This window comes from Narcine bancroftii, chromosome 6 (genome assembly GCF_036971445.1).
Source record: "Narcine bancroftii isolate sNarBan1 chromosome 6, sNarBan1.hap1, whole genome shotgun sequence".
Taxonomy (NCBI): domain Eukaryota; kingdom Metazoa; phylum Chordata; class Chondrichthyes; order Torpediniformes; family Narcinidae; genus Narcine; species Narcine bancroftii.
This window is the reverse complement of record NC_091474.1, coordinates 138499333-138523024: the sequence shown is the minus strand read 5'-3', so window position 1 is coordinate 138523024 and position 23692 is coordinate 138499333. Positions and strand designations below refer to the sequence as shown.

The following is a 23692-nucleotide window of genomic DNA, read 5'->3' as shown; positions in this document are numbered from 1 at the left end:
AACTTGAACTTTCATCATGGTTCATTGAGGTGATTGAGGTTTGATAGTGCATTTGAGTCGATATCAAATTCAACTTTGTGTGGACAAATCTCCTCGTTTTAGTGGATGTGATGGAGAACTGGAAGAATGAAAGAGAGAACTTAGATGACGCACATTAGAAGTACAGTCATCAAGCTTAGAGCAGAGAATTCAAAAAAGGGAACAATGGAGCTCAGAATGGGAGCAGGATTCAGCTGTCTGACCCATCAAGCCTGCTCTGCCATTCAATAAGATTGTATTGGAACTGACCAAAAATCAGCTCTGCTTACTTGTCAGTTCTCTTTAACTCTTAATTCCCCTATTCTTCAAAAATCTATCCATCTGTGTCTTGAATACATTTAACGAGGCAGCTTTGACTGATTCCTTGAGCAGAAAATTTCCCAGATTCACTACTCTCTGGGAGTAGCAGTTCCTCCTCATCTTTCTCAAATCTACTCCTTTTAATCTTGAAGCATGTACCCTATTTCTGTCTCACTTGCCCACGGAAGCAACACCCCTGCTTCTATCTTATCTATTCCATTCATAATTTTTCATGCTTCTATAAGATCACCTCTCATCCTTCAAAACTCAGATGAGCATAGTCCCAGGCTAATCAACGTCTCCTCGGAGACTACCGTAATTCTCTGATTTAAAAAAAAATATATAATCAACCTGAACATTTTCTTCATCACATCGAAAGGCAATATTTCCTTTCTCAGATAAGAACAGAACTCCAGTTGTAGCCCCATCAGTACCGCGTACAGCTGCACTGGAACCTCCCTGCTCAAGGTCAATCCCTCAAGCAATGAAAGGCAACATTCCATTTGCCTTCTTGATTATCTGTTCCAGCTGCAATTTAAGTTTTTCCAATTTGTATGCAAGCACTCACAGGACTCCATGGTAAATATATCCCATGCTGCAAATTTTCACTATTTAAATAATCGTCCGATCTACAATTTTTCTTTCCATCGTGAATGAATGACCTCATGTTTACCAACATTTAGCAGCAAGGAGTCAGGGATGGATAGCAAATGTAATGAGATGTTTGAGTTTGGAAGCAACGCCAATACTGTCATCAATGAACCAGAGATTAAAAAGAGATGAGGCAATGGATCTGAATAAGAATGAAACAAATATTTCATGTGCTTGATTTTCCAGTTCTGATCAAAGACTTTTGACCTGAAATTTTAATTCTGTTTCTCTTTCAATAATGCTGCTTGAACTGCTGAGTACTTCCATCATTTTTCATTTCAGGTTTGTTGCCCTTGCACTTTTAGGTTTTCTTCACAAGGATTGCATGATATCTATTATTTTGGACAATGTTTATTTACCCTCTAGCTGAGGTGGCAAAATACGACACCTAAAGACCAACTTGGTCACTGTCACAGTCTCCCACTCAAGATACATTCTGAACTCTTGTTTTCCCTCCGTGTGTCCTTTTTGTGATGCTTTGTACCGATTCATGGTCACGTGCTGTTCATTTCTTTCTCCTTTTTAAAATTGAACCTGAAGTTGATCAATCAAGTTTTTATGGATGCTCTCAGAGGCAAGTTTATTTCACAGAATAATGTAACCTCCATAAATCTATCATTTCCAGGAATGGATCTACTTGAAATATTGGTTGAGAGGTATAGGTTTGTGAGCACAATTCGATCTGGCGGTTCTTCCACAGGTAGAACCATGTGTTGGGATGCATAGACCATGTGGAGATCATCCTCCAAGGGGCAATGCTAATGACAGGGCAAGATTGAATGGTTCTCAATTAATGTCTCAATGTCGGCTTCAGCATTTAGTCTCTAGGCTATTTCTCCAAAATGCTGAGATTATTGTCAAGTAGAATTATTTACAGTTATAAGCTGAACATTGATGTATTACAATCATTTCTGAAAACACTGACAGGTTGTGAGACTGATCATTCACAAATGCTGAATCAGGTCATGCTGACACACATCTGCTTCATCTCTGGAAAAGCTGAAAATAAAGCATTTAAATTTCTTATTAAAGTTTGAATAAACTATTGCTAAACTTCAACTGTGACTCTTGCTCAGCATAGTAAAATGTAATAAATTTCCCATTTATTCACAATTTGACCATTTCCAAAGTTAAGACTCTTTGTATCACAGATGTTAGATCCATTTCACAAAGAACAATGCAAATGCTTGTAAGCAGCCAAATTTCTTTCTACTGTGAAGCTTTTGGAATGAGTGCTGATCACATGAATTTAAGCACTTGCATTGAGATTCATTGATGGAGACAAGCAATTTATCATGGCAACCTCAGACAATTACTTCAGACAGCAGCCAATAAGACTAAACACAAGAAAACAAAAAAATAGAAGCATGAGTTATGATGCAGCTCTGTAAAACTTGGTTTGACCAACTTGGAATATTGTGCTCAGTTCTGGTCACCCCATGACAAGGAAAGATGTGGAAGCTAGGGAGAGGGTGCAGGGGAGATAGAGCAGGATGTTGCCTGGATTGGAGAATGTGTATTATGAAGCAAGGTTAGCAGAGCTAGAGATTTTTCTCTCTGGAGCTAAGAAAAATGAGAGGTGACAATAGATTATCAGAAGTGTATATAGGATGGACAGCCTGCACCATTTTACCTGGGGCGAGAGTAGCAAACACCGGAGTACATTTGCACAAAGTGAGGGGGAAACAGTTTAGGGGAGGAAAGTTGAGGGGATATGTCAGGGGTGAGTTTTATATATATATATATATATATATATACATACACACACACAGAGTTGACGGTGCCTGAAATGTGTTTGCAAGTGTGGTGGTGGAGGCTGGTCCAATAGGGACACATAAAAGATTCTGAGACAGGCACATGGATGAAAGAGAAATAGTGGGTTATGAGATTGGGAAGGTTTAGTTTTTTTTGAGTAGGTTTATTTAGGTCGGCACAACATTGTAAGCAGAAGTAGCTGCCCTGTGCTGAAAATATTCTATTCTTTTCTTCCTATGCGTAGATGAGCTGGCCCATTGAGGCTGTCCACCTATTCAATACTGAAGTTACCATTAGTTGATTAGTGGCAAGTGAAGCTCCTGCCTCACAGCACTGGAGATCCAGACTCAATCTCTGTCAGTTTTGTCTGTGTAGAGTTGGCATTTCTCACCCCCACCCCCGCCCCCCCAATAACTGTATTGGTTTCTTATGATGCTCTAGTTTCCTCCCACGTCCCAAAGGCATGTGTGTTTGCCGGGTTATTTGGCCACTTTAATGCCAATACTATGTAGGCAAGTGGTAGAATCGAGGGACTGTTGAACAAAATGTGGGGCAAATAAATGAGTTTAATGTCAGGTGGTTAATGCGAGGCACAGATATGAAGATCAAAGGACCTGCTTCAATGCTGCATCTCTCTGCAACTCCAAACATGTATGTAATGTCAAAGTAAATGGCAAGAGTTTTTATTATATTTAAACAGTAAAATGGGACTAGGATAAGCACAGGACCTCGAAAAGAGAATGGTAGATATGTTAAATTAATTCTTTGCCCCAGTCATTGCCATGGACAATACTACAAAACACCATACTCCCAGGATAACAGATGGCTAATTTTAAATAGCTTATAAAAACGTAACAGAGGGATGGAGAGTAGAGGATACAACTTGTTCTATTATTATTGTTATTATTTTATATTTTATTATTATATCCTATTACCTGACTAAAGAAAAGACAAGCTAAAAATAACTACTGAGAATTCCCAGGAAAGTAAGTTTGGAGATAGTTATCAGTTTGTGGTGGTTTTCTGAAGAGGAAGATGAAACATGGAGCAGTAGAAAGACAATATCAGACCAAGAACTGTCAAAAAAGGACAACTTCCCATCCATCATATAATGGGAGCTCAACATGTAACTTTTATCATTTTATTTGTCAATCTAATTTGGCATTACTCCTGGATAATTATTACTAATAAAGGATACTCTTCAAGTGAGGTTCATCATACCAGCTCACACAGGAAGAATTCATTCCCAGTTTTGGATTTGCAAAGTTATGCTGTAAAATTTGGGATTATTTGGGGAAGTTTAAAGGTTTCACTCACAAACCAAGATCAAAATTGGGCACCATACAAACTTGTACACACCACAATAGGCAAGTTCCAATAGCACCTCCTTTTTTAAAAAAAATAAAGTCAGTTTGGTTCCTGAAAAACTTTGATGTGAAGAGAAAGGATGCTTCAGGATTGGAGCCGCAGCTGTGGTGAGAAGTAGAACTTTGAGGGTCACAAGGCAGTAAGGGAAGGGTGAAGGGTTCTACTTAAATAAGGGACAAAGCTTGGTTTGGCTCCAGCACACTCAGCTATGATTGAGCAGCTGGACTCAGTCGTCCAGTGACATCACAAAGTGTTACCAGGTGATGAGATAACTGATGGCATCATAATGAATTGAGGCAGTGATAAGCATTGACATAAATCCCAACGCCCCACCCAATACACTGTTCATTTTCACATACCTGCACTCTCCTGCTACCTTTGTCCACTGGGGGTTATTTGGTCACATGGGTGTTTTTGGGTGGCATGGACTCGTGGGCCAGAAAGGCATGCTACCGTGCTGTATTCCAAAAGTAAAACAATAACATTAAAAAGTAAGTTTAAAACAAAATGAATTACCACCAAACACATCTTTGGTTTGTGGGAAGAAATGGAAGTACTTCAGGAGTTCTCAGGAGAGCATATAAACATATCTCAGGCAGCACCCGAGGTCAGTATTGAACTTGGATCACTGGTGTTACAGTAGCAGCAGTTACCAATGATCACAACAGAAGGTTACCCTGGACAACTGGGAACGTGGAGACAAGTTTACATTCAGATCAGCCATGATCTTTCTAAATGGGAGAGCAGGTTTGAGGAGCTGAGTGGCCTACATTTGCTCTCAAAACATAAATGTGTACATATGTATTGCGATAATATATCAAGCTATAAATGCATTCTAAAGTTTAAATTGTATATTACCAAGTTATTCTTATTTTTTCTTCTTCCTCCATTCAGCATCTAGCTGCTGCCTCATTCCTTCTAGATTCTAATTGTAACTGTTCAATTCAGTTGAGTGAAGCTTTGAAAGCAGTCACCAAGTTTTTCATTCTTACAACAATTTACTCAACTTAAATGACAAGCGTGGAGATGGTGTGGAGGCCCAAGTGCTTAGACATCGACCCCAGCTGCCAAGAAGTGGCAACACTGGCGTAAGATTTTCATTAACTATGTTGACGACCATGGGGACAAGATACCGAACAAGTACAGAACACTATTAGGCTGTGTGAGTTGCAATGTTTTCGAAGACATGTGAAAAGGATGTGAAAAGTCTGGCTCAGCTATCTCCAAATTAGGCAGTTTATACGTGAAAACTCCCAGTGAGGATTTTGCCAGGCATTTACTGGCTATCTGGCAGCAGAAGCCTGGAGAATCAGGGAGTTGGAAAAGTTAAAGAGAAACTGTAATTTTTGTGATTATAGGCATAGCAGTGTGGAAATGAGATAATGCTGACACGTTCATTGCTTGCATTGCCTCACTTGCAATACACCAGCATTTCTTAGTAAACTAAATTCTGGATTTACAGACTGCTTATCACCAAGCTTCTGCATTAGACGTAGCTCAATGCAATAATGATGCATGCACTACCCCGGCAGCCCATAAAGCTGCAGTAGTGAACCCTAAACCAGCACAGGTACCAGAGCTATGCAAGAAGGATTCTTTAGCAGAGTTGTCTTGATAACCTTACAGTTGCTCGTGAGAAACCAGCTGTTGTTACCAGTTATAATACTAAACAGAAATGTTTCTTCTGTAGTTTCTTTTACCATTCACAGGATATTTGTCCAGCGCACAAAGCTACTTGTTATAAATGTGCCAAGAAGGGACTTTATGTCTGGGTGTGCAAATCCAAGGCCTCACCAAGCTCAGTGGCCACAGTGGTCAATTCTCAGGTACTGGCTACACTTATCGATGTGCCACAAGGACTCGCTCAAGCTGCAAACTTTGTGTCTATGAATGGTCAAAGATTAATTACTCTGTTGGATTCATGCAGCACTGGTAGTTACATTAGCAAGAAAGTCGTGCAGGAATGAAAACTGAAGGTTCACCCATGCAGTAAAGTCCTTACCATGGCTCAGAAAACTTTAAACTCTAGTTCCCAAGGATATGCTGTTGTTGACCTAATAGCCAGGCATACGCTGCCACACGACTTGGTGTATTGAAGGACCTATGTTCTGACTTAATACTTAGCCAGGATTTCCAGCGTCTGAGTGTGAATTTGAATGAAAAGGACCTTATCTGAGCCAACTGGGAACCGTGCTCATGATTTCAGTGCACTGACAGCAGCAAAAATAAAAGACCCATCCCTTTTTCCAAACGTGTCACCAAGCTGTAAACCAATTGTTGCCAAATCAAGATGCTTTAGCAAAGATTATCAGGACTTCATTGCAGAGGAAATTTGTCAATTACTTTCAGAAGGCATAACTGAAATGTGTATATCACCATGGCGAGCCCAAGTGTTAGTGAACGATCGTATCCACTGGCACAAGAAGCGAATGTGTGTGGATTATTCACAATCAATCAATACATGGAATTGGATGGTTACCCCCTTGCCAAGAAGTGAACGAACTTGCAAAATATAGTGTGTTCTCAACTGACCTGAAAAGTGCCCATCATCAAGAGTCACTGAAGGAGTCAGATAAGTAGTAGTCACCTTTTGAAGCCAATGGACATCTATACCAATTTTACAGGATTCCATTTGGAGTCAAAAATGGGGTCGCTGCCTTCCAGTGAACTGTGGACGTTAGTTCGAGAAAAAAACTGCAAGGTGCCTTCCCTTACCTTGAGAATATCACTATGTTGGACATACACAAGAGGGACATGATCAAGATGTAAAGAAATTCCTAAAGACCATCAGAGGCGCCTAACACTGAACAATTCAAAGACTGTATAATCTGTGAATTTCATTAATGTCCTTGGATACTGGGTGGCAATGGTCTCATTAAGCCAGATCCTGAGATACTTCGCCCACAACAAGAGCTTTCTCCACCAGAACATTTGCGACCCTTACAAAGGGCACTCGGAATGTTTGCTCATTTTGCCAAATGGATTCATGAGTTTTCTAACCGATTCAACTGATGGTAAATACAGAGAAGTTTCCAATGGAGGAAAAAGCCCTAAATGCCTTTAACTTACTAAGGAGAGATTTGGAGGAAGCTAGCCTATTCTCGGTGGAAGTAAACTTACCCTTTGAGGTAGAGAATGACGCATCTGACGTGGCTACTTCTTCTGTCCTTAACCAAAGAGGACTGCCTGTTGCATTCATGTCAAAGACACTACAAAGAAATAGATTGCACTACCACATTGTAAAGAAAGAAGCAACAGCCATCATTGAGGCAATGCGCAAATGGAGCCACTACCTTTCGCAGCGCCACTTTAGTTTGGTTACTAATCAGGCCTTTAGGTTTGACAGTGTTCAATGATAAAGAATGCAAAGATTCAAGCGTGGAGGTTGGAACTTGCAGCATTTAGTTACACAATAAAGTACCGTCCTGGGAAAGAGAATGTGGTCCCTGATGCATTTTAGTTGGGTGTACACTTGCTCAGCCTTTGCTACCTCCACACTCGTGGACTTTGTCATCCAGGAATAACTCGGCTGCTGCATTTTGTTAGAGCAAAGATTCTCCCCTTTTCTACACAAGATGTCAAGAAGATCTATGCTTCATGAAGGGTCTGTGCTGAACTAAAGTCTCAGTTCTACCACCCTCCAGGAGGAACTCTTATCAAAGCAACAAAACCTAAGGAAAAGGCTTAGTATTGATTTCAAGGGACCAGTGACCACAGCTTCACGTAACCCATATCTACGTACAGTAGTTGAACACTCGCGTTTTCCCTTTGCCTTTCCATGTTCCAATATGCATACTACAATAGCAATCAGATACCTGGATCTGCTATTTAACCTATGTGGAATGCAAATTACATACATTCTGATCAAGGCATTACCTTCATTTCTAAGGATCTGAAAGATCATCTCTTCCAGAAGGGCATTGCCACAAGTCATATTACCCCATACCACCCAATCGGGAATGGACAGGTAGAGAGGTTCAATGGCATCATGTGGAAGGCAGTCCATTTGGCCCTGAGATCACATAGCTGCCCAAGAAGCATTGGGAACTGGTACTTCCTGAGGTACTACACTCCCAAAGATTACTGTTGTGTACAGCAACAAATACATCATGCTATGAATATTTTTAGCATTCCAACACTGCTCATCCCCTGGAAATTCACTGCCCTCCTGGCTAATGACACCTGGACCCCTACTTCTAAGAAGGCTTGTGTCGGTCAAGTTGAATTACTTGAGAGTGATCTGTTCATGACTTGGCATCTTGTCCAGAAGCCCAAGCAATTTTGAACAAGATAAAAGAAATCTGGTGGTACCAATACTGGATGAGGAGGAAGATGTGACATGCCATAGCGTGGAGGATGATGAAACAGTAGCTCCACAAGAACTAAGGAGATCCAGTTGTGTACCAAAACCTCCCAATCGATATGGATGGGAGTAGTCCTGTAAAGTGTTTTTTTTTTAAGGAGAGAAGAATGTAACATTACCAAATTATTCTTAATTATTGATCTTCCTCCAATCAGCTTCTAGCTGCTGCCTGACTCCTTTCCTTTAAATTCTCACTGTAACTGTACAATGCAGTTGAGTAAATTGTTGTGAGATGAAAAACTTGGTGGCAGCTTTCCAAGCTTCAATCAACTGAATTGTACAGTTACAGAGAGAATTTAAAAGGTGCAAGGCAGCAGCTAGAAGCTGATGTATTTCTAATAATATATCAAGCTATAAATGCATTCGGAAGAAAAGTTTAACTAGCTTGCCACAGTTAAGTCATAATTTAGTTTGAAGTTATGCAAAGAATGTCCCTTTAGTTGTTAAGCATTATGGCAAAATATTCTGATCAATTCAGTTGGCCAACATGCATCTCCCCTCAGAAAGCTCCTCATCACATATCCATTTTCAGATTTGTTTTAAAGTAATAAATCCTTTCCAAATCTCAATCAATTCTGAATTTATAAGAGGCTCAACTTTTTGTTAATGATTCATCATGATAATCCAAGATAGATATTGTAGAACTCTGACTACTTTAGTCACTGTGGAACTGAGTTTTCTGATCACTAAAGTCCTTGGCAATAACAAGGTAGAAAATTATCTCAAATCAGCCTGACAAAGGGGTCAGAGAGAAGCAATTAACACAAGTTACTTTCCCTGGACAGTGTTGATTAAGCCTGATTGCACACAACCCTAATGCTCAACTTGTCCTTGCAGCTGGAGGTCTCTTAATCAGGCCAATGTTCATGAAATTCGATGGTGGGAAAAGACTCATTTGACAGTTTACAAATCAAACTGAGAAACAGGAGGCATAAAAGATCTATAATTGTAGATCTAATCAAGAGAAACACAGGACAATGTAGGAGACCAAGGAGCAAAGGAGATACAACAGTACTGACAATTCAACGTTGCAAATTCACAGAATTTCTACAAATCATTATCCTGTATAGATAAAGGTGAAAGCCGACCCAGGGCAATAAAGTTCCTTGCCAAGTGATAGATAAACTCTATTGCAAAGTGTACTTTTTATTTTATTTTTGAGTGATCTGATTCATTTCCTTAAGGTGACATATATTTTAAATTTTTTTATTGATTTATTGTTGCATTACAATGTTAAGTTAATCACTAGCCCTTTTCACACTAGCTAACCTGTAAATTGGCCATTCAATGAACCGGTTAAAGAAGTCATTTTTCCATTCACAGTTAATTGGTCCTCTGCATCTTTTCATACTCACCACCAGGCATCCCTGGGGAGAGGGGTGCCTATTCTCCACCAGTGGCATCTGACTGATGCCGCGAGTGATTGTAGACCTGCCCTCCCCGAATGCCATGCAGCACAGAAACCCCTCAATGAGTGGTCTGTGCATATAGCCGTTTCTCTGCCTCATGGTATTTTGGGAGGGAAGGTCTCCAGTGCTCTCTCTCTCTCTCTCTCTGTGGCATTCCCATGGTCTTTATTAATTGTGTGCCTATGTGCTTTATTGCCGCTATCACTTTCCCATGGTCCTTTATAAATTTATAAAGGTCAGCACAACAACAGGGGCTGAGGAGCTCACAATGTGATGTAAATAATGCTTAATTATGTTATAATTAGAAATGATTAATTTTGTTTAAATACAACATCATAATACATTTTATTCAATTTACTAAATCCTGGTCATAGTTAATACCTTCTTTTCAATCTTTTGTTTCCTTCCCATTCCTGCCCTCACGCGAAAAAAAACCTCATCAATGCATCAATACTTTATCCCCAGATAGTCCATGTCCCTTTCACACTGGGATAATCAGCATCCAGGCTTCAGGTGATCCTGGGGGTGATACACCCTATCTAGGCAGTTCATCCTCGAGTGATTTAACGCCTGTGGGCTGATTATCAAGCATTCATACTGGCCCTTTAACCGGAATATTGGCTTTTAATTACTAGGATAAGATGCCAGTGTGAAAGGGGCTATTGACTGCTCCATTCAGTTCCAAACAACTAGTGAGTAATGGTGTAAACATAATGTTTGGATAAATAAATAAAAGCTCATATTAGTTGCACTGCACATGAAGCTTGTGGGAGGAGAAATGGAAAAAAGGAGATTGTGCCTACAAATTATCAAAAAGAAGTCAGTAAGGCTAAATTATGCAGAAGTCCATTTGTTCTAATGAATCTCATAAATATCTGTATCATGTGGTTTAGCACTTCGCAGATTGGCCACCTGCTTGGTGGGATCTATCTGGTGGCAGGAAATCCTGGGGGTGAAGATGTCTGGACAGAATCAAGAGGTTGAGCAAGGTCTCTGTGTAGGATTGGCAAGAGGCATGGGATGCAGTTGAAATAAATCTTTGGTCAGAATCAGAAGGGCATGGGGAAGAAACAGGGTCAGTTTCAGACCAGGTCAGTGGAGAGGACTGCAAACAAAGGGAATAACCTATCAAAGCTTGGGAGTAATTAATAACACACAGACCAGACTCAAAGTGGACATTGCAAGACTGGCTGAGTTCCACCAGAAACATTTGTGTTTTTACTCAAAGTTTCCTCAACAGCTCTGCTGACCACCAACACCAACCTATTCCTTCTGGCAATCAAACCTATAACGACATTTATAAACATTTCTTCTGAGCATCTTCAGGCCTAGAAACCCTAGCACCATCTCCCACCCCAAAAAAATCAATCACTTCCTGTAATGGAGGATTAAAACCATGTACTCAGATGCTTTTTGCTTATGTGGAACTGACGACACTGGGTCCACACGCAGGTCACCTTACTTTCAGAACTAGCAGATGTAATTAAACTCAGCCATGGGGACTTATCTGAAGATACACTTTGAAATGGAATTCCACCGTGAGGCCCAGGGAAAGCAGTTGTCAAATACGACACTCTGAAATTGACGTATTGGTCACAACCTGTCTTGCTCAAGAAGTTTTAATGAGTCCTTGTATCTACGAGATAAACCAGGATATCATAGCATCCTGCTCCATAATAATTAATCTTCTAAATTGTAGAATAGTATGCTCAGCTTTGATTTTGACTGACAAATGTTAGAGGGAGTGGGTGCATGATTAATTGTTTTTGGGGTATAAAAGTCTGTGGTCCTGCTGCTGAAGTTTAGACTCTCCAAGGGGTGGGAACACCCCTTGTCAAGAAGGAAGAACAGCCAGAGTCCGAGCAACGTCCCGGTCGGGGGAGGTGGAGAAGCTGCTACCAGCGCCCTGACAACCTACTACAAGTGTGCAGTTGTTGCCTCGCTTCGGCAGTTGGGACCAGTCCAAGCGTTGATAAGTATAGTTGGGAAGGGCTTGCATATTGTAGTGTGAAATCAGCTTTTGAATTAGTAATAAACATTTGTATAAACTGAACTGCTCTCGGTGTGTGTGTCTATTTTCTTTCGGTAGCTAAAACACTGTGACCAATCTAAAATGAACAAAATGAGAGGTATAAGTTTACCCAAGACAATTGGCGCTGCGAGCAGGGTTGGTCTCAAGATGTTTCGCCGAAAGAAAGAGGTGAGCCCTGAGCAGTTCTTGATTCCTGGATGGACTTCCAAAGACGATGGGTTTGGCATGTTGGCCAATACCTTGTCTTTGTTGGGACCACCCATTAGTTGGGATGAGAAGTTAGACTCATCAAGTGCACCTCTGGGAGAGCGGGTTGCCACTCTCCTTCGAGAAAGTAAATTTCCTGATAAAAAGGGAACGCTGACGAATGGTTTTTGGTTGCTGGCCACAGCATTACGCCACTCCGTTCAGCGTGAAGCAGAATTAATTCCAAGAGAAGTAGAATCTCAGTGCAAAAGAAAGCAATTAGAGGAGGAGCTAGAAGTCCTGCGACAATGCTGTTCCATGATGAGCGAGATTGTTCGCACCAGTCAGGACAGAGCCAAAGAATGGGAAGATAAGCATGTCCAAATGATTTGCCGTAATATTAAACTCCGGCAGCAGCTCTGTGCGAATAAGGAAAAGCAAGGGGTAGAACCTGATCCACACCGTATTCGTGCCATGATAAGGAATGGCAATGATCCTGATGTAATTGATGATTGGGACGGGAATATCTGGTATGATGATAATGGTAATAATGCAGATACCCCCCGGCATGTGCCTGGCATACTCCCCTCTCCCTCCGCTGTTCAAGCCCGCCCCGTAAGGCAGCGGACTGTCCAAGCAGATGAAGGCGAGAGGAGGGATGATGTAAGTGTAGAAACTGAAGGGACCGGTGCTCCGATCTCCCAAGCGGACCCAGGGGAAGGCTCCCAAACCCCTGCTTATGCTAGGTGGGCTCCCCCCTCAACGGGATGGTCTCAGCAGCCTCCCATGTGCCAGAGTGGTAACAGGGGTCGGGAGCAGTCAACAACAATACGTGACTTTACTATAAAAGAGCTGGCCGCCATTGGAGATCGTTTTAGGCAAAAGACAGGAGAAACTTTGGCGGCCTGGCTTCTGCGGGTTTGGGAGCAAGGGGGAGGTAGCATATATCTGACCCCTGAGGAATTGTTGGGGTTAGGATCATTAACTACTGATATTCGAGTCACTGCTGAATTACGTGGCAGAAGGAGAGATGTAGACTATTTACTTGCTACTCTAGGAGAAGCCCTGTTACGGGTGTATCCGTCACCAGTAGATTGGGATCTGCATTTGCAGAACCATTGGGGCACACCAGAGGAGGGTATAGCAGTGATTCGCCAACAGGCCGTGGCCTCTGCTTTGTATGCGGGGCGCCTGAGGCTGTGGATGCATGGGGGGAGCCCTGATGAAGAATTATTCACAGCTGGAATGCATACCCGATTGGTTCGTTCAGCCCAACCTACTATACGGGGACTGGTCCTGTCTGTAACTAGTCCGCTAATTGGGCACCTCGTATCTGAGGCGGTGCACGTCCTATCTGGACTCCAAGAACTGGAGTTGGGAGGTAAAATCCACTCACGTACAACCCAGGTTAAAGCAGACAGACAGGATGAAAGGAGAGGGGCTGCTGTTAATAATGGACTGACCAGAAAAGAGCTTTTTCTAACTTTGTTAAAGTTAGGCGTACCTAAAAGTGATATTGATGGGAAACCTACTGCAGTCTTGTATGCCCTTTATAAGAGGAAGGCAGGGGAACATCATCCCCAGATGCTGGGTCCTCCCGGCCCAGCTGTGCCTTCTGCTCCCACTGCTGCTTCTATCGAGTCAGCTTCTCCTGCCCCAGTTACCCGTGATGAGGTACAACAATGGGTTAAACAGGCTCTTAAGGATAACAATAGCATGTGGTCCTGGAAACCCCCGAACCCTTCTGAAGCCTGAAGGTGTGGGCAGGATTCCCGTGTCTATTCCATCGAGACACGGCGCACACACGGGGATCCGCGGCCCTACATACCATTAACAATTCACTGGGGTGGGGGTAATGATCGCCAATACTTGGCTTTGGTTGACACCGGTGCAGAGCACTCGGTGATTCCTGGTAACCCCGACCTCTGGAACGGACCCACATTTCGAATAGAAGGAATGGGAGGGGCAATCACCCTGGCAAAGGAAATAAAAGTCCGTGCCACGGTGGGTGATGGCCCTTCCCCCATATGGTTACATGCGTTGGTAGCTGCCACTGACGAGTGTATTCTGGGTATTAATATGTTGGCCGGTACAGCCCTTAATACTAGCCAAGGGGGGTTTGCATTCGGAATTCGGACTATTACAAAAAGATTAGTGGTGGGTCAGGCCAAGTGGGATCCCGTGGTGGTGCCACCCCCCTCAAAACCTGTATGCATTCCGCAATATCTCCTCCCTGGAGGGCAGGAGGAGATTACCGCCACCATTGATGCTTTGAAAGAAGAAGGGGTAGTGAGGCCTGCAACGTCGCCCTTCAATAGCCCTGTTTGGCCGGTCCAGAAGCTGGACAGCTCCTGGAGAATGACAGTTGATTATCGTTTTTTGAACAAACATGCCCCACCACTTGCTTCAGCAGTTCCGGACATTGTCACTCTTATTGAAAACATTGCTACTGGGAACTCAGGAACATGGTATGCTGTCATTGATCTCGCTAAGGCCTTCTTCAGTATTCTTATAGCTGAGGACTCACAGGATCAGTTCGCCTTTACCTGGAAGGGGCGCCAGTATACCTTCACCCACCTTCCAGTATCGCCTTCCCTCTCAATTCACCATTATATTGATGATGTGGCCTCCTGGAGCCTCTGGCAGAAACAAGAGGGTCGCCGAGTCCCACTAGGATTCTGGTCACGTACCATGCCTGAGGCTGCCACTCGTTATTCTGTTTTTGAACAACAGTTACTAGCCTGTTACTGGGCCCTGCTAGAGACTGAAAGAATGACAGGTGATGCAGATGTTCAATTGCGACCTGCACTTCCTATAATGAATTGGGTCCTGGCTAATGATGCTAATCTAAAGATCCGGCGGGCTCAGCAGTCTTCTATTGTTAAATGGAAGTGGTATATTCAGAGTCGTGCGACCAGAGGGCCTGAAGGGGTGGGCCGCATACACGAACAGGTGGCTTACCATCCTAGGTCAGGAACTCAGTTATCGGAGGAGGGGGATGGTGGCTCCAGTCAGTATGCTGAGTTGAAGGCAGTCACTTTACCACTAGATCCCCATGATCACCCTCTTCGCCTGTTTACTGATTCCTGGGCTTTGGCTAATGGACTTGTGGTATGGATGCCTGATTTGCAAAAGAACAACTGGATGATACATGACCGCCCAGTATGGGGCAAAGAGTTGTGGCAGCTGTTGTGGGATGCTTCCCACCATCGTGAGATAACCGTTTATCACGTTGATGCCCATACCAATATGGCGACTAACATGGCTCAACATAATGCAGTAGCAGATCAGCTTGCCACTATCAGCTGTGCTGATACCGTCCCCCTGGCTCGATGGGCACATGAACAGAGTGGTCATTTGGGGGAGAAGGGATCAGCTATGTGGTCCCGTACACATGCTTTATCCGTCCGTCAGGATGATGTCCACATGGTCATACGTACATGCCCAGAATGTCAGCTTGTGAAGTTCCATACCGTTCCACCTGGTCCACATGGCCGAATAAAACGGGGTGCTCACTCAGCTGCGGTCTGGCAAATTGATTACATAGGCCCCATGCTAGACTGTATGGGTAAATATTACGTCCTAGTAATGGTTGACACCTTTTCGGGCCTGGTTTTTACTTTTCCCACCAAGACGGCTGACCAAGCTAGCACTATCCAAGGACAAAACCATTTGATTTATCGTTATGATGTTCCAGAGGAGATTCACTCTGATAATGGCTCGCACTTCTCCGGGAAAGCAATCTGTGATTGGGCAAATGACAACGGTATTTTATGGGTCCACCATATTCCTTATTACCCGCAGGCTGCCGGGTTAGTTGAACAAATGAACGGCTTACTGAAGGAACAAATTCGTTTGGAAACATCACTGGGGACCCAGAAGGGATGGTGCCATGTGCTGCAGCAGGCAGTCGACAATTTGAATCATCGCCCTTTAAAAGGAGGTACACCTTTCTACCGACTTCTTCACGCTCCTGAATTACAGCCTATTCCAGAGGAATAACAGTCATTGCCCCCCATCCCCGAACTAGAGAATGTTGGACAAAAGGTATGGGTGGCACCACCAGGTAGTGGCCCTCCTGTAAAAGGGGAAATAGTGACACCTGCCCAGGGTAACACTCGGTGGGTAGCTATTGAGGGACAGGATGATTTAGTCTGTTTAAACACTGAACGCTTATGGTATCGTGAGTGACATGTATCAGGCTTCTTTGTTCCAGGTTCACCATTTTACACTCCTGGTGATCTGGCTTAACAGCTGCTTTGATGCCAGCAATTGGATTTGTAATGTCGAGGACGTTCCAAGGGAGTTCCCCGTGGGAAACACGGTCCGATGCATTACACCAAGGAAGTCCTCGGTCACCAGCCTCAAGTGCAGCTTATATAAATATGTTATTGTTCAGCATGTTTCAAAATCTGTTCGTGAGCTCCAGTACCTGGGTATTGTGGCCAACAAGGATAATTTGAGCCTTGGTTGGAATCCTTTCTCATGGCTAACTGCTACATTTGGGGGAGTGGGCCACACTATCCTCCGTTGGTTGCTCGCGTCATTGCTTATCTTTGTAATTGTTGTTTTGATTTCTCTTTTTTCGCTCCCTCTGTACTCAAATACTGGTTAGGCCTCGCAAATGACAGATTGTGACCAAGGGGTGGAATGTAATGGAGGATTAAAACCATGTACTCAGATGCTTTTTGCTTATGTGGAACTGACGACACTGGGTCCACACGCAGGTCACCTTACTTTCAGAACTAGCAGATGTAATTAAACTCAGCCATGGGGACTTATCTGAAGATACACTTTGAAATGGAATTCCACCGTGAGGCCCAGGGAAAGCAGTTGTCAAATACGACACTCTGAAATTGACGTATTGGTCACAACCTGTCTTGCTCAAGAAGTTTTAATGAGTCCTTGTATCTACGAGATAAACCAGGATATCATAGCATCCTGCTCCATAATAATTAATCTTCTAAATTGTAGAATAGTATGCTCAGCTTTGATTTTGACTGACAAATGTTAGAGGGAGTGGGTGCATGATTAATTGTTTTTGGGGTATAAAAGTCTGTGGTCCTGCTGCTGAAGTTTAGACTCTCCAAGGGGTGGGAACACCCCTTGTCAAGAAGGAAGAACAGCCAGAGTCCGAGCAACGTCCCGGTCGGGGGAGGTGGAGAAGCTGCTACCAGCGCCCTGACAACCTACTACAAGTGTGCAGTTGTTGCCTCGCTTCGGCAGTTGGGACCAGTCCAAGCGTTGATAAGTATAGTTGGGAAGGGCTTGCATATTGTAGTGTGAAATCAGCTTTTGAATTAGTAATAAACATTTGTATAAACTGAACTGCTCTCGGTGTGTGTGTCTATTTTCTTTCGGTAGCTAAAACACTGTGACCAATCTAAAATGAACAAAATGAGAGGTATAAGTTTACCCAAGACACTTCCCTAACACCACTTTCTGAGGCATGCACAGGATGAATCCTAATTAGATTTCAGATTTATTGTCAGAGTACATCCCTGAGGCTCTTTTTGTGTGAGTGAAACAGAATTACCACTTATTGGCAGTGCAAAAAAAACTGTAAACAGATAACAAATGTAAACAAATTGAGCTTGCAATACAAACAGAATTTTTTAAAAAATCAATAAAATTAAAAAGTGCCCAAGTAAGAATCCTTAAACGAGTCTCTGACTGAGTTTGTTGTTGAGGAGTCCTGATGGTGGAGGAGTAGCAGCTGGCTCCTGAACCTGGAGGTGCGAAATTTTTGGCACCTATATCTCTGATGGTAGCAGCGAGAACAGAGCGTGTGCTGATGGTGTGGATCCCTGACGTTTGCTGCCGCTCGCTGATTCTCTCTTAAAATCAGTCATTAAATCTTCTCCGGTAATTAAACACTCCACTACTGTAACAGTACGCTTGGAAGGAGTGGGCAGAACCAGCGTTAACAGCTCCCATCTTGTGACAGCTAGGCACAACAGCCTCCTATCTACTGGCAACTATCCACTACAGCCATGAGGCACAGTGTCTCAGCAGCACCCATAGTTCTCCTGAGAAGCCCTGCCCAACTCAACGTAGCAATGTCATGAGGTTGTTAGCACTTCAGATGTCGTGACGCCAGGTCACATGTTGTGTATATATATTAACACTAATAAACGCTCTTCTCTTCGCTGGCTAACAACTTCAGGCATGGTCTCGTTATTTCAATATGATGCCATACGAGTACAAACATCATCTGCCACAATACTGCTTATGGCAGATCACTACTAGGACTGGAGAGAGTTACTTTTCCCCTGCAACATCAAAAACTGCTCCAATTACTAAAGCAGATCAGGAACGGTGCATTCTATGTCTCACTCAATCTCAGTTCCTTGCATTAACTTCACCTCATATGTTCTTTACTGCTGATCTGGCAGATACGGCAGTACTTTTTCAAAGAAACTTATTGTGCAACTTAACGACCCTTGCTAATGTAAAAATCTTGCGCTCCTGTTTCTGGAAAGGAACTAAATTACACAAGCTCCTCTGAGATGATAGTTTTACCAACTTTTAATACAGTGTTTCAATGAGAACAAATGTCATCTTCCTTGTTTAACTTAATATCAGGAAGTTTTACTCTTTGGTCTGGCTGCAAGGAAAAAGACCACAAAGAACCAGTTAAAATGTGCCTCGTATTAAAAGGCTTTTATATATGGATATTATATCCATATAATATCTACACAAAACTCAAAACGGTCAACCAGTTTACCTATCTCGGCTGCACCATTTCATCAGATGCAAGGATCGACAATGAGATAGACAACAGACTCGCCAAGGCAAATAGCGCCTTTGGAAGACTACACAAAAGAGTCTGGAAAAACAACCAACTGAAAAACCTCACAAAGATAAGCGTATACAGAGCCGTTGCCATACCCACACTCCTGTTCGGCTCCGAATCATGGGTCCTCTACCGGCACCACCTACGGCTCCTAGAACGCTTCCACCAGCGTTGTCTCCGCTCCATCCTCAACATCTATTGGAGCGCTTACATCCCTAACGTCGAAGTACTCGAGATGGCAGAGGTCGACAGCATCGAGTCCACGCTGCTGAAGATCCAGCTCCGCTGGATGGGTCACGTCTCCAGAATGGAGGACCATCGCCTTCCCAAGATCGTGTTATATGGCGAGCTCTCCACTGGCCACCGTGACAGAGGTGCACCAAAGAAAAGGTACAAGGACTGCCTAAAGAAATCTCTTGGTGCCTGCCACATTGACCACCGCCAGTGGGCTGATAACGCCTCAAACCGTGCATCTTGGCGCCTCACAGTTTGGCGGGCAGCAACCTCCTTTGAAGAAGACCGCAGAGCCCACCTCACTGACAAAAGGCAAAGGAGGAAAAACCCAACACCCAACCCCAACCAACCAATTTTCCCCTGCAACCGCTGCAAACGTGTCTGCCTGTCCCGCATCGGACTTGTCAGCCACAAACGAGCCTGCAGCTGACGTGGACTTTTTACCCCCTCCATAAATCTTCGTCCGCGAAGCCAAGCCAAAGATATGGATATTACATCTAGAATGACAAAGAGATTTGGTGTTCAAATGTAGAAGATGATTATTATTGCAACATGCGGTTACAGTCAGGAAGGTCAGCTCAGCAACATCTACAGCGAAGATATTGCTCATTTTTTTCTGTTGTGGCTTTGTGTACATAGCCTCCTTCTACATTATATAACAAGTCCTGATCAATATATTCTTAAACTTATGAAGTCAGTTGAATTACGTATTCAGTTGAAGGTTTCCAGCGCATGAATAGAATGACTCACTCATTTCATCAGTATATTCATCGAAAACTCTTAAGTTCACTTTCCCATAGGCTCTGTGCTTGTGGACTAATATATAACAGCATCAAATAACAATTATTGCCTCTCTGTCTTCATACCTCACTATCTGCGTAATGTCCTTTTGCTCTACAATCCTCTGGATATCTGGGCTCATCCATTTCTTACCTCATGATCATCTCATGCATTTTCTTCCACCTTTAAAGTGGCTCTTAAATCCTTTTCATCTGAAATTGTTTTTGGTCTTCTGTCTGACCATCATATCCCTTGATATCATTTTATTAGAGGCCCTATAACATTCATTGTTGTTGCTATGGAGCCTATTAATACTGATAATCCATATACTGTATCGAAATGATGCTCCATGGCCACAACATACAATATATTCTTTCAGCTCGAGCAAGTGTGAAGCTGATAGATTTGGAGCTCAGAATGCAACCATGTAAACATGATTAGAGAGAGGGAGTACTAGATCCTGCAAAGTGAATTTAGGAAGGGAGATTGAAGGTTAAAAAAGCAAATCTACAAGATTGTGGTTTCTGGATTACAACCAAAAACTCTTTCTGCACAATCCCTTGCCCTAAAAGTAATGATGAAAAAGGAAGGGTTTTTAAGTACTTGGCTCATTGATACCACTATGAGGGAAGTTGGGATTGTTTAATCTAATTTGGAAGAAGCAGAACAGTAGACCAGCAGATGGGGAGTTTGAGTCAAAAACAGAGTGTAAATCAATTGGCAATCATTTCCTACAGGAACAGAATTGGGGATGCGATAAGGGAGAAAAGTTAAACACATCTCAAATGCAAAGAACCCAATGGGCAAGATGAAATGACTTAAAATGTTAATCAGCACTTTCAAATAATATATTATTGCAATTACAGAAACATAATTGAAAGGGGGCAGAGCTGGTAGTTCAGCATTTCAGGATGGATGTCTCCTAAGTGATATGCGAGGAGGGGGCATCACAATATTGTGGAAAGCTTTACCATAGTATTCAGGGAGGATGTCATGGAAACCTCTTCCATTGAGGCCTCATGGATAGAACTTAGAATAAAGAAAGGGTGATCAGTTGGCTTGGGTTTTATTATAGGCCCTTAATAATTAGAGAAGATATTTAGTCAAATCAAAGAGGTGTAAAAGCAATATGATAATAAGTAATATGCTATATATTTTTTTAAAATTTACCAATTGGATCCACAATTTCATGTCTTGCAGACTGCACTGAGTGAGGATTGGTGACACCACCTTCTCCACAATCATTTTCAACATCAGTTCCCCACAAATCTTTGGACTCACTCCAGCGCAAAACTCCTTGAATGAGCTGCCTGATGACATGATGAAGGCAGATACCCTCCCAGCATTGCATCTAGACCAGCACTTGGATCTCCAAGGCACTGAATGCTATGGACCTCACACAGGGAATTCATTGGGTGTAGGTAAATACGAGGAGGATTAGGCATAAGATGGGCAGCAGGGTCTGTTTCAGTGCTATATTCTCTGTACCTGTATATAAAACTACTGCTCACTAGAGTCTGCACAGTCCAGTTTAATCTTCAATGACTAAAAAGGAGGTAACTAATTTGAAAGGATAAAGTAACAGGACATGATGCCACAAGTTGCTTTCAGAATGTGCAATTGTTTTGACATGTTATCAGCTGTCTTTATATTGTGGTTCTAACAGCATGGATAAAGGCATATAGGACTGAGACACGTGCTCTGGCCCACTATGTCCAAATAAATCACCACTTCATCAACCTCATTTAAGAATGAATAGAAGGAAAGAAAAACGTACTTCACATAATGTACAATATTTCCTCCAGATTAATATCCAGTGGCTAAAAAAGCATCAAGGAACATAAAGGAGAGAGACACTGATCACATATTCTGCAAAATGGAAGGTGCATTTGTACTGCCTACTATCCTGGAGTCGCATCTGGTCCTCTTGTCTACTTGATGGCCTATGAGGTTTTTAATTATTATCAATCTCGATGGAGTATATAAAGAAAGAATTGGACAACATATTCTGGAGACCTCAATGGGTGAAATAGTGCCAGATCCAACTATGGATCGAGTATTTCTGTGCATTATTTAAATTAGCAACCCCTGTCCTTCCATGGTGTTATGTCCACCTGCACACATTACATCGGAATCTGATTCCAATTACAGTAAAACCCGTTATCTGAAATTCAAGCAACTGGGGAAAAAAAAAATCCACAGTCATTCAATTCTCTGAAGAGATTCTTTTTGGTTTGTATTCTGTCTTGAGAGCAGCACTGGATAAGTGGTGCCTCTCTTTCTGCCTTCACAGGACAAAGGAAAACCATTCTTGTGTGTTTTGTATGTTTTAGTAAATGGAACCTTGGTCTCAACATTTTTCAGAGTATTTTGAAACCTAATGGTTAACATTTAAGCTTCTCTTCTGTAGATGTACTGGAGAGAATGATTCGGCACCACACATTATTATTCTACATCTTAAATTCAGCAAATGGATCACAGAGGAAAAACTGATTCTGGTTAATATGTACAGAGACATCCTAATCTAAGTGGGATAATTTTCTGTGTTCTCAGCTCCCAGCTAAATTTATATATTTAAACGGAAGAGCTTGCAGCATTTCTTATAATGTTTATGAAGTTTCTCACCTGAACAGCAGAAATATTCTCCTAGAATAAATTTCCTTTTTTTGTATCTTTATTTTTTTTGCAGACCTGATAAATATAATTCTCTCCTTAAATGGACTCTAAAATATATTGGTGATTTAACACAGTTTCACTCATTTAATAGGGCTTCAAATCTATTCTGCTCATCCTCACATTTGTCATACGCTGACAGCTCCAACTTCTCAACCATCCTGGAACAATTAACGTAATATGAAGAAATAATTGAATTCATCAGCCACAGAACAAATATGACTATTTGTCACCTCATGAACCACCAAATAAAAGTATTTGAAAATGTATTAGTTAGAAATTATATTTTTGCCTTATATGTCTCTTCCCGGGTGAGGACCTCATCCAGCTCTAGCCTTAGGGGCTGTTGAGGGAGCTGGAGCAGGGTGGATTCTTGGACTGAGTGGTTGCCATTGAATAGAGATTGGAAGTGTTCTGACCATCGGTTGAGGAGATCTTGTCGCTGAGGAGGACTTTGCCATCTGAGCTGCGCAGCGGGCTTTGGACTTGGGGTGAGGGGCCATACACAGCCTTTAGAGCCTCATAAAAACCCCTGAAGTCGCCAATGTCCGCGCTGAGCTGGGTTCGTTTGGCGAGGCTAGTCCACCACTCATTTTGGATCTCCCGGAGTTTGCGCTGAAGATGGCTGCATGCGCGACGGAAGGCTTGTTTCTTCTCTGGCCAGGACGGCTTTGCAAGGTGAGCCTGGTGGGCAGCTCGCTTCTTTGCCAGCAGCTCCTGGATTTCCTGGTTGTTTTTGTCAAACTAGTCCTTGTTTTTCCTGGAGGAGAAGCCCAGGACCTCTTCAGTGGATTGCAGTATGTAGTATTATGGCATTCTTAAATGATGAAATGTGCATTTCACAGTGCAAGCCTAATTTGTTTTAATGTACAAGTTTCTAGGGTGGGAATTAAACCAACAAACTTAGCAGGAGGTAAACACACAATTAATTGACCAAGAGTACTTTGGACCCTTGCACCCCAGCAAAGATTCTGTTCAACCAAAAATTGAGTTACAACAATCTTGCCCCAACTTTACAGTGGATATGATGTAATTGGCAAGCATTAACATATTATCATTGTTTCTCCAGATCTTGTAACCTAACACTTGACAAGTCATGTACCAAG

At 42.6% G+C, this 23692-nt stretch overlaps 2 long non-coding RNA genes across 3 annotated transcripts; one reads left to right on the top strand and one right to left on the bottom strand.

Moving 5' to 3' along the window:
* Positions 1-1164: 1164 nt before the first annotated feature.
* LOC138736523 (uncharacterized) lies at positions 1165-4342 on the bottom strand. Its single transcript, XR_011340340.1, has 2 exons — positions 4105-4342; positions 1165-1989 (listed from the first exon to the last, which is right to left on the bottom strand). It is a non-coding gene; the product is annotated as an uncharacterized lncRNA (long non-coding RNA).
* Positions 4343-4435: 93 nt separating this feature from the next.
* On the top strand, positions 4436-22855 carry LOC138736522 (uncharacterized). 2 transcript variants are annotated; one of them, XR_011340339.1, is made up of 2 exons: positions 4436-4604; positions 21114-22855. It is a non-coding gene; the product is annotated as an uncharacterized lncRNA (long non-coding RNA). The 2 variants fall into 2 exon arrangements; XR_011340338.1 differs by having other exon boundaries at positions 4436-4720.
* Positions 22856-23692: the final 837 nt, after the last annotated feature.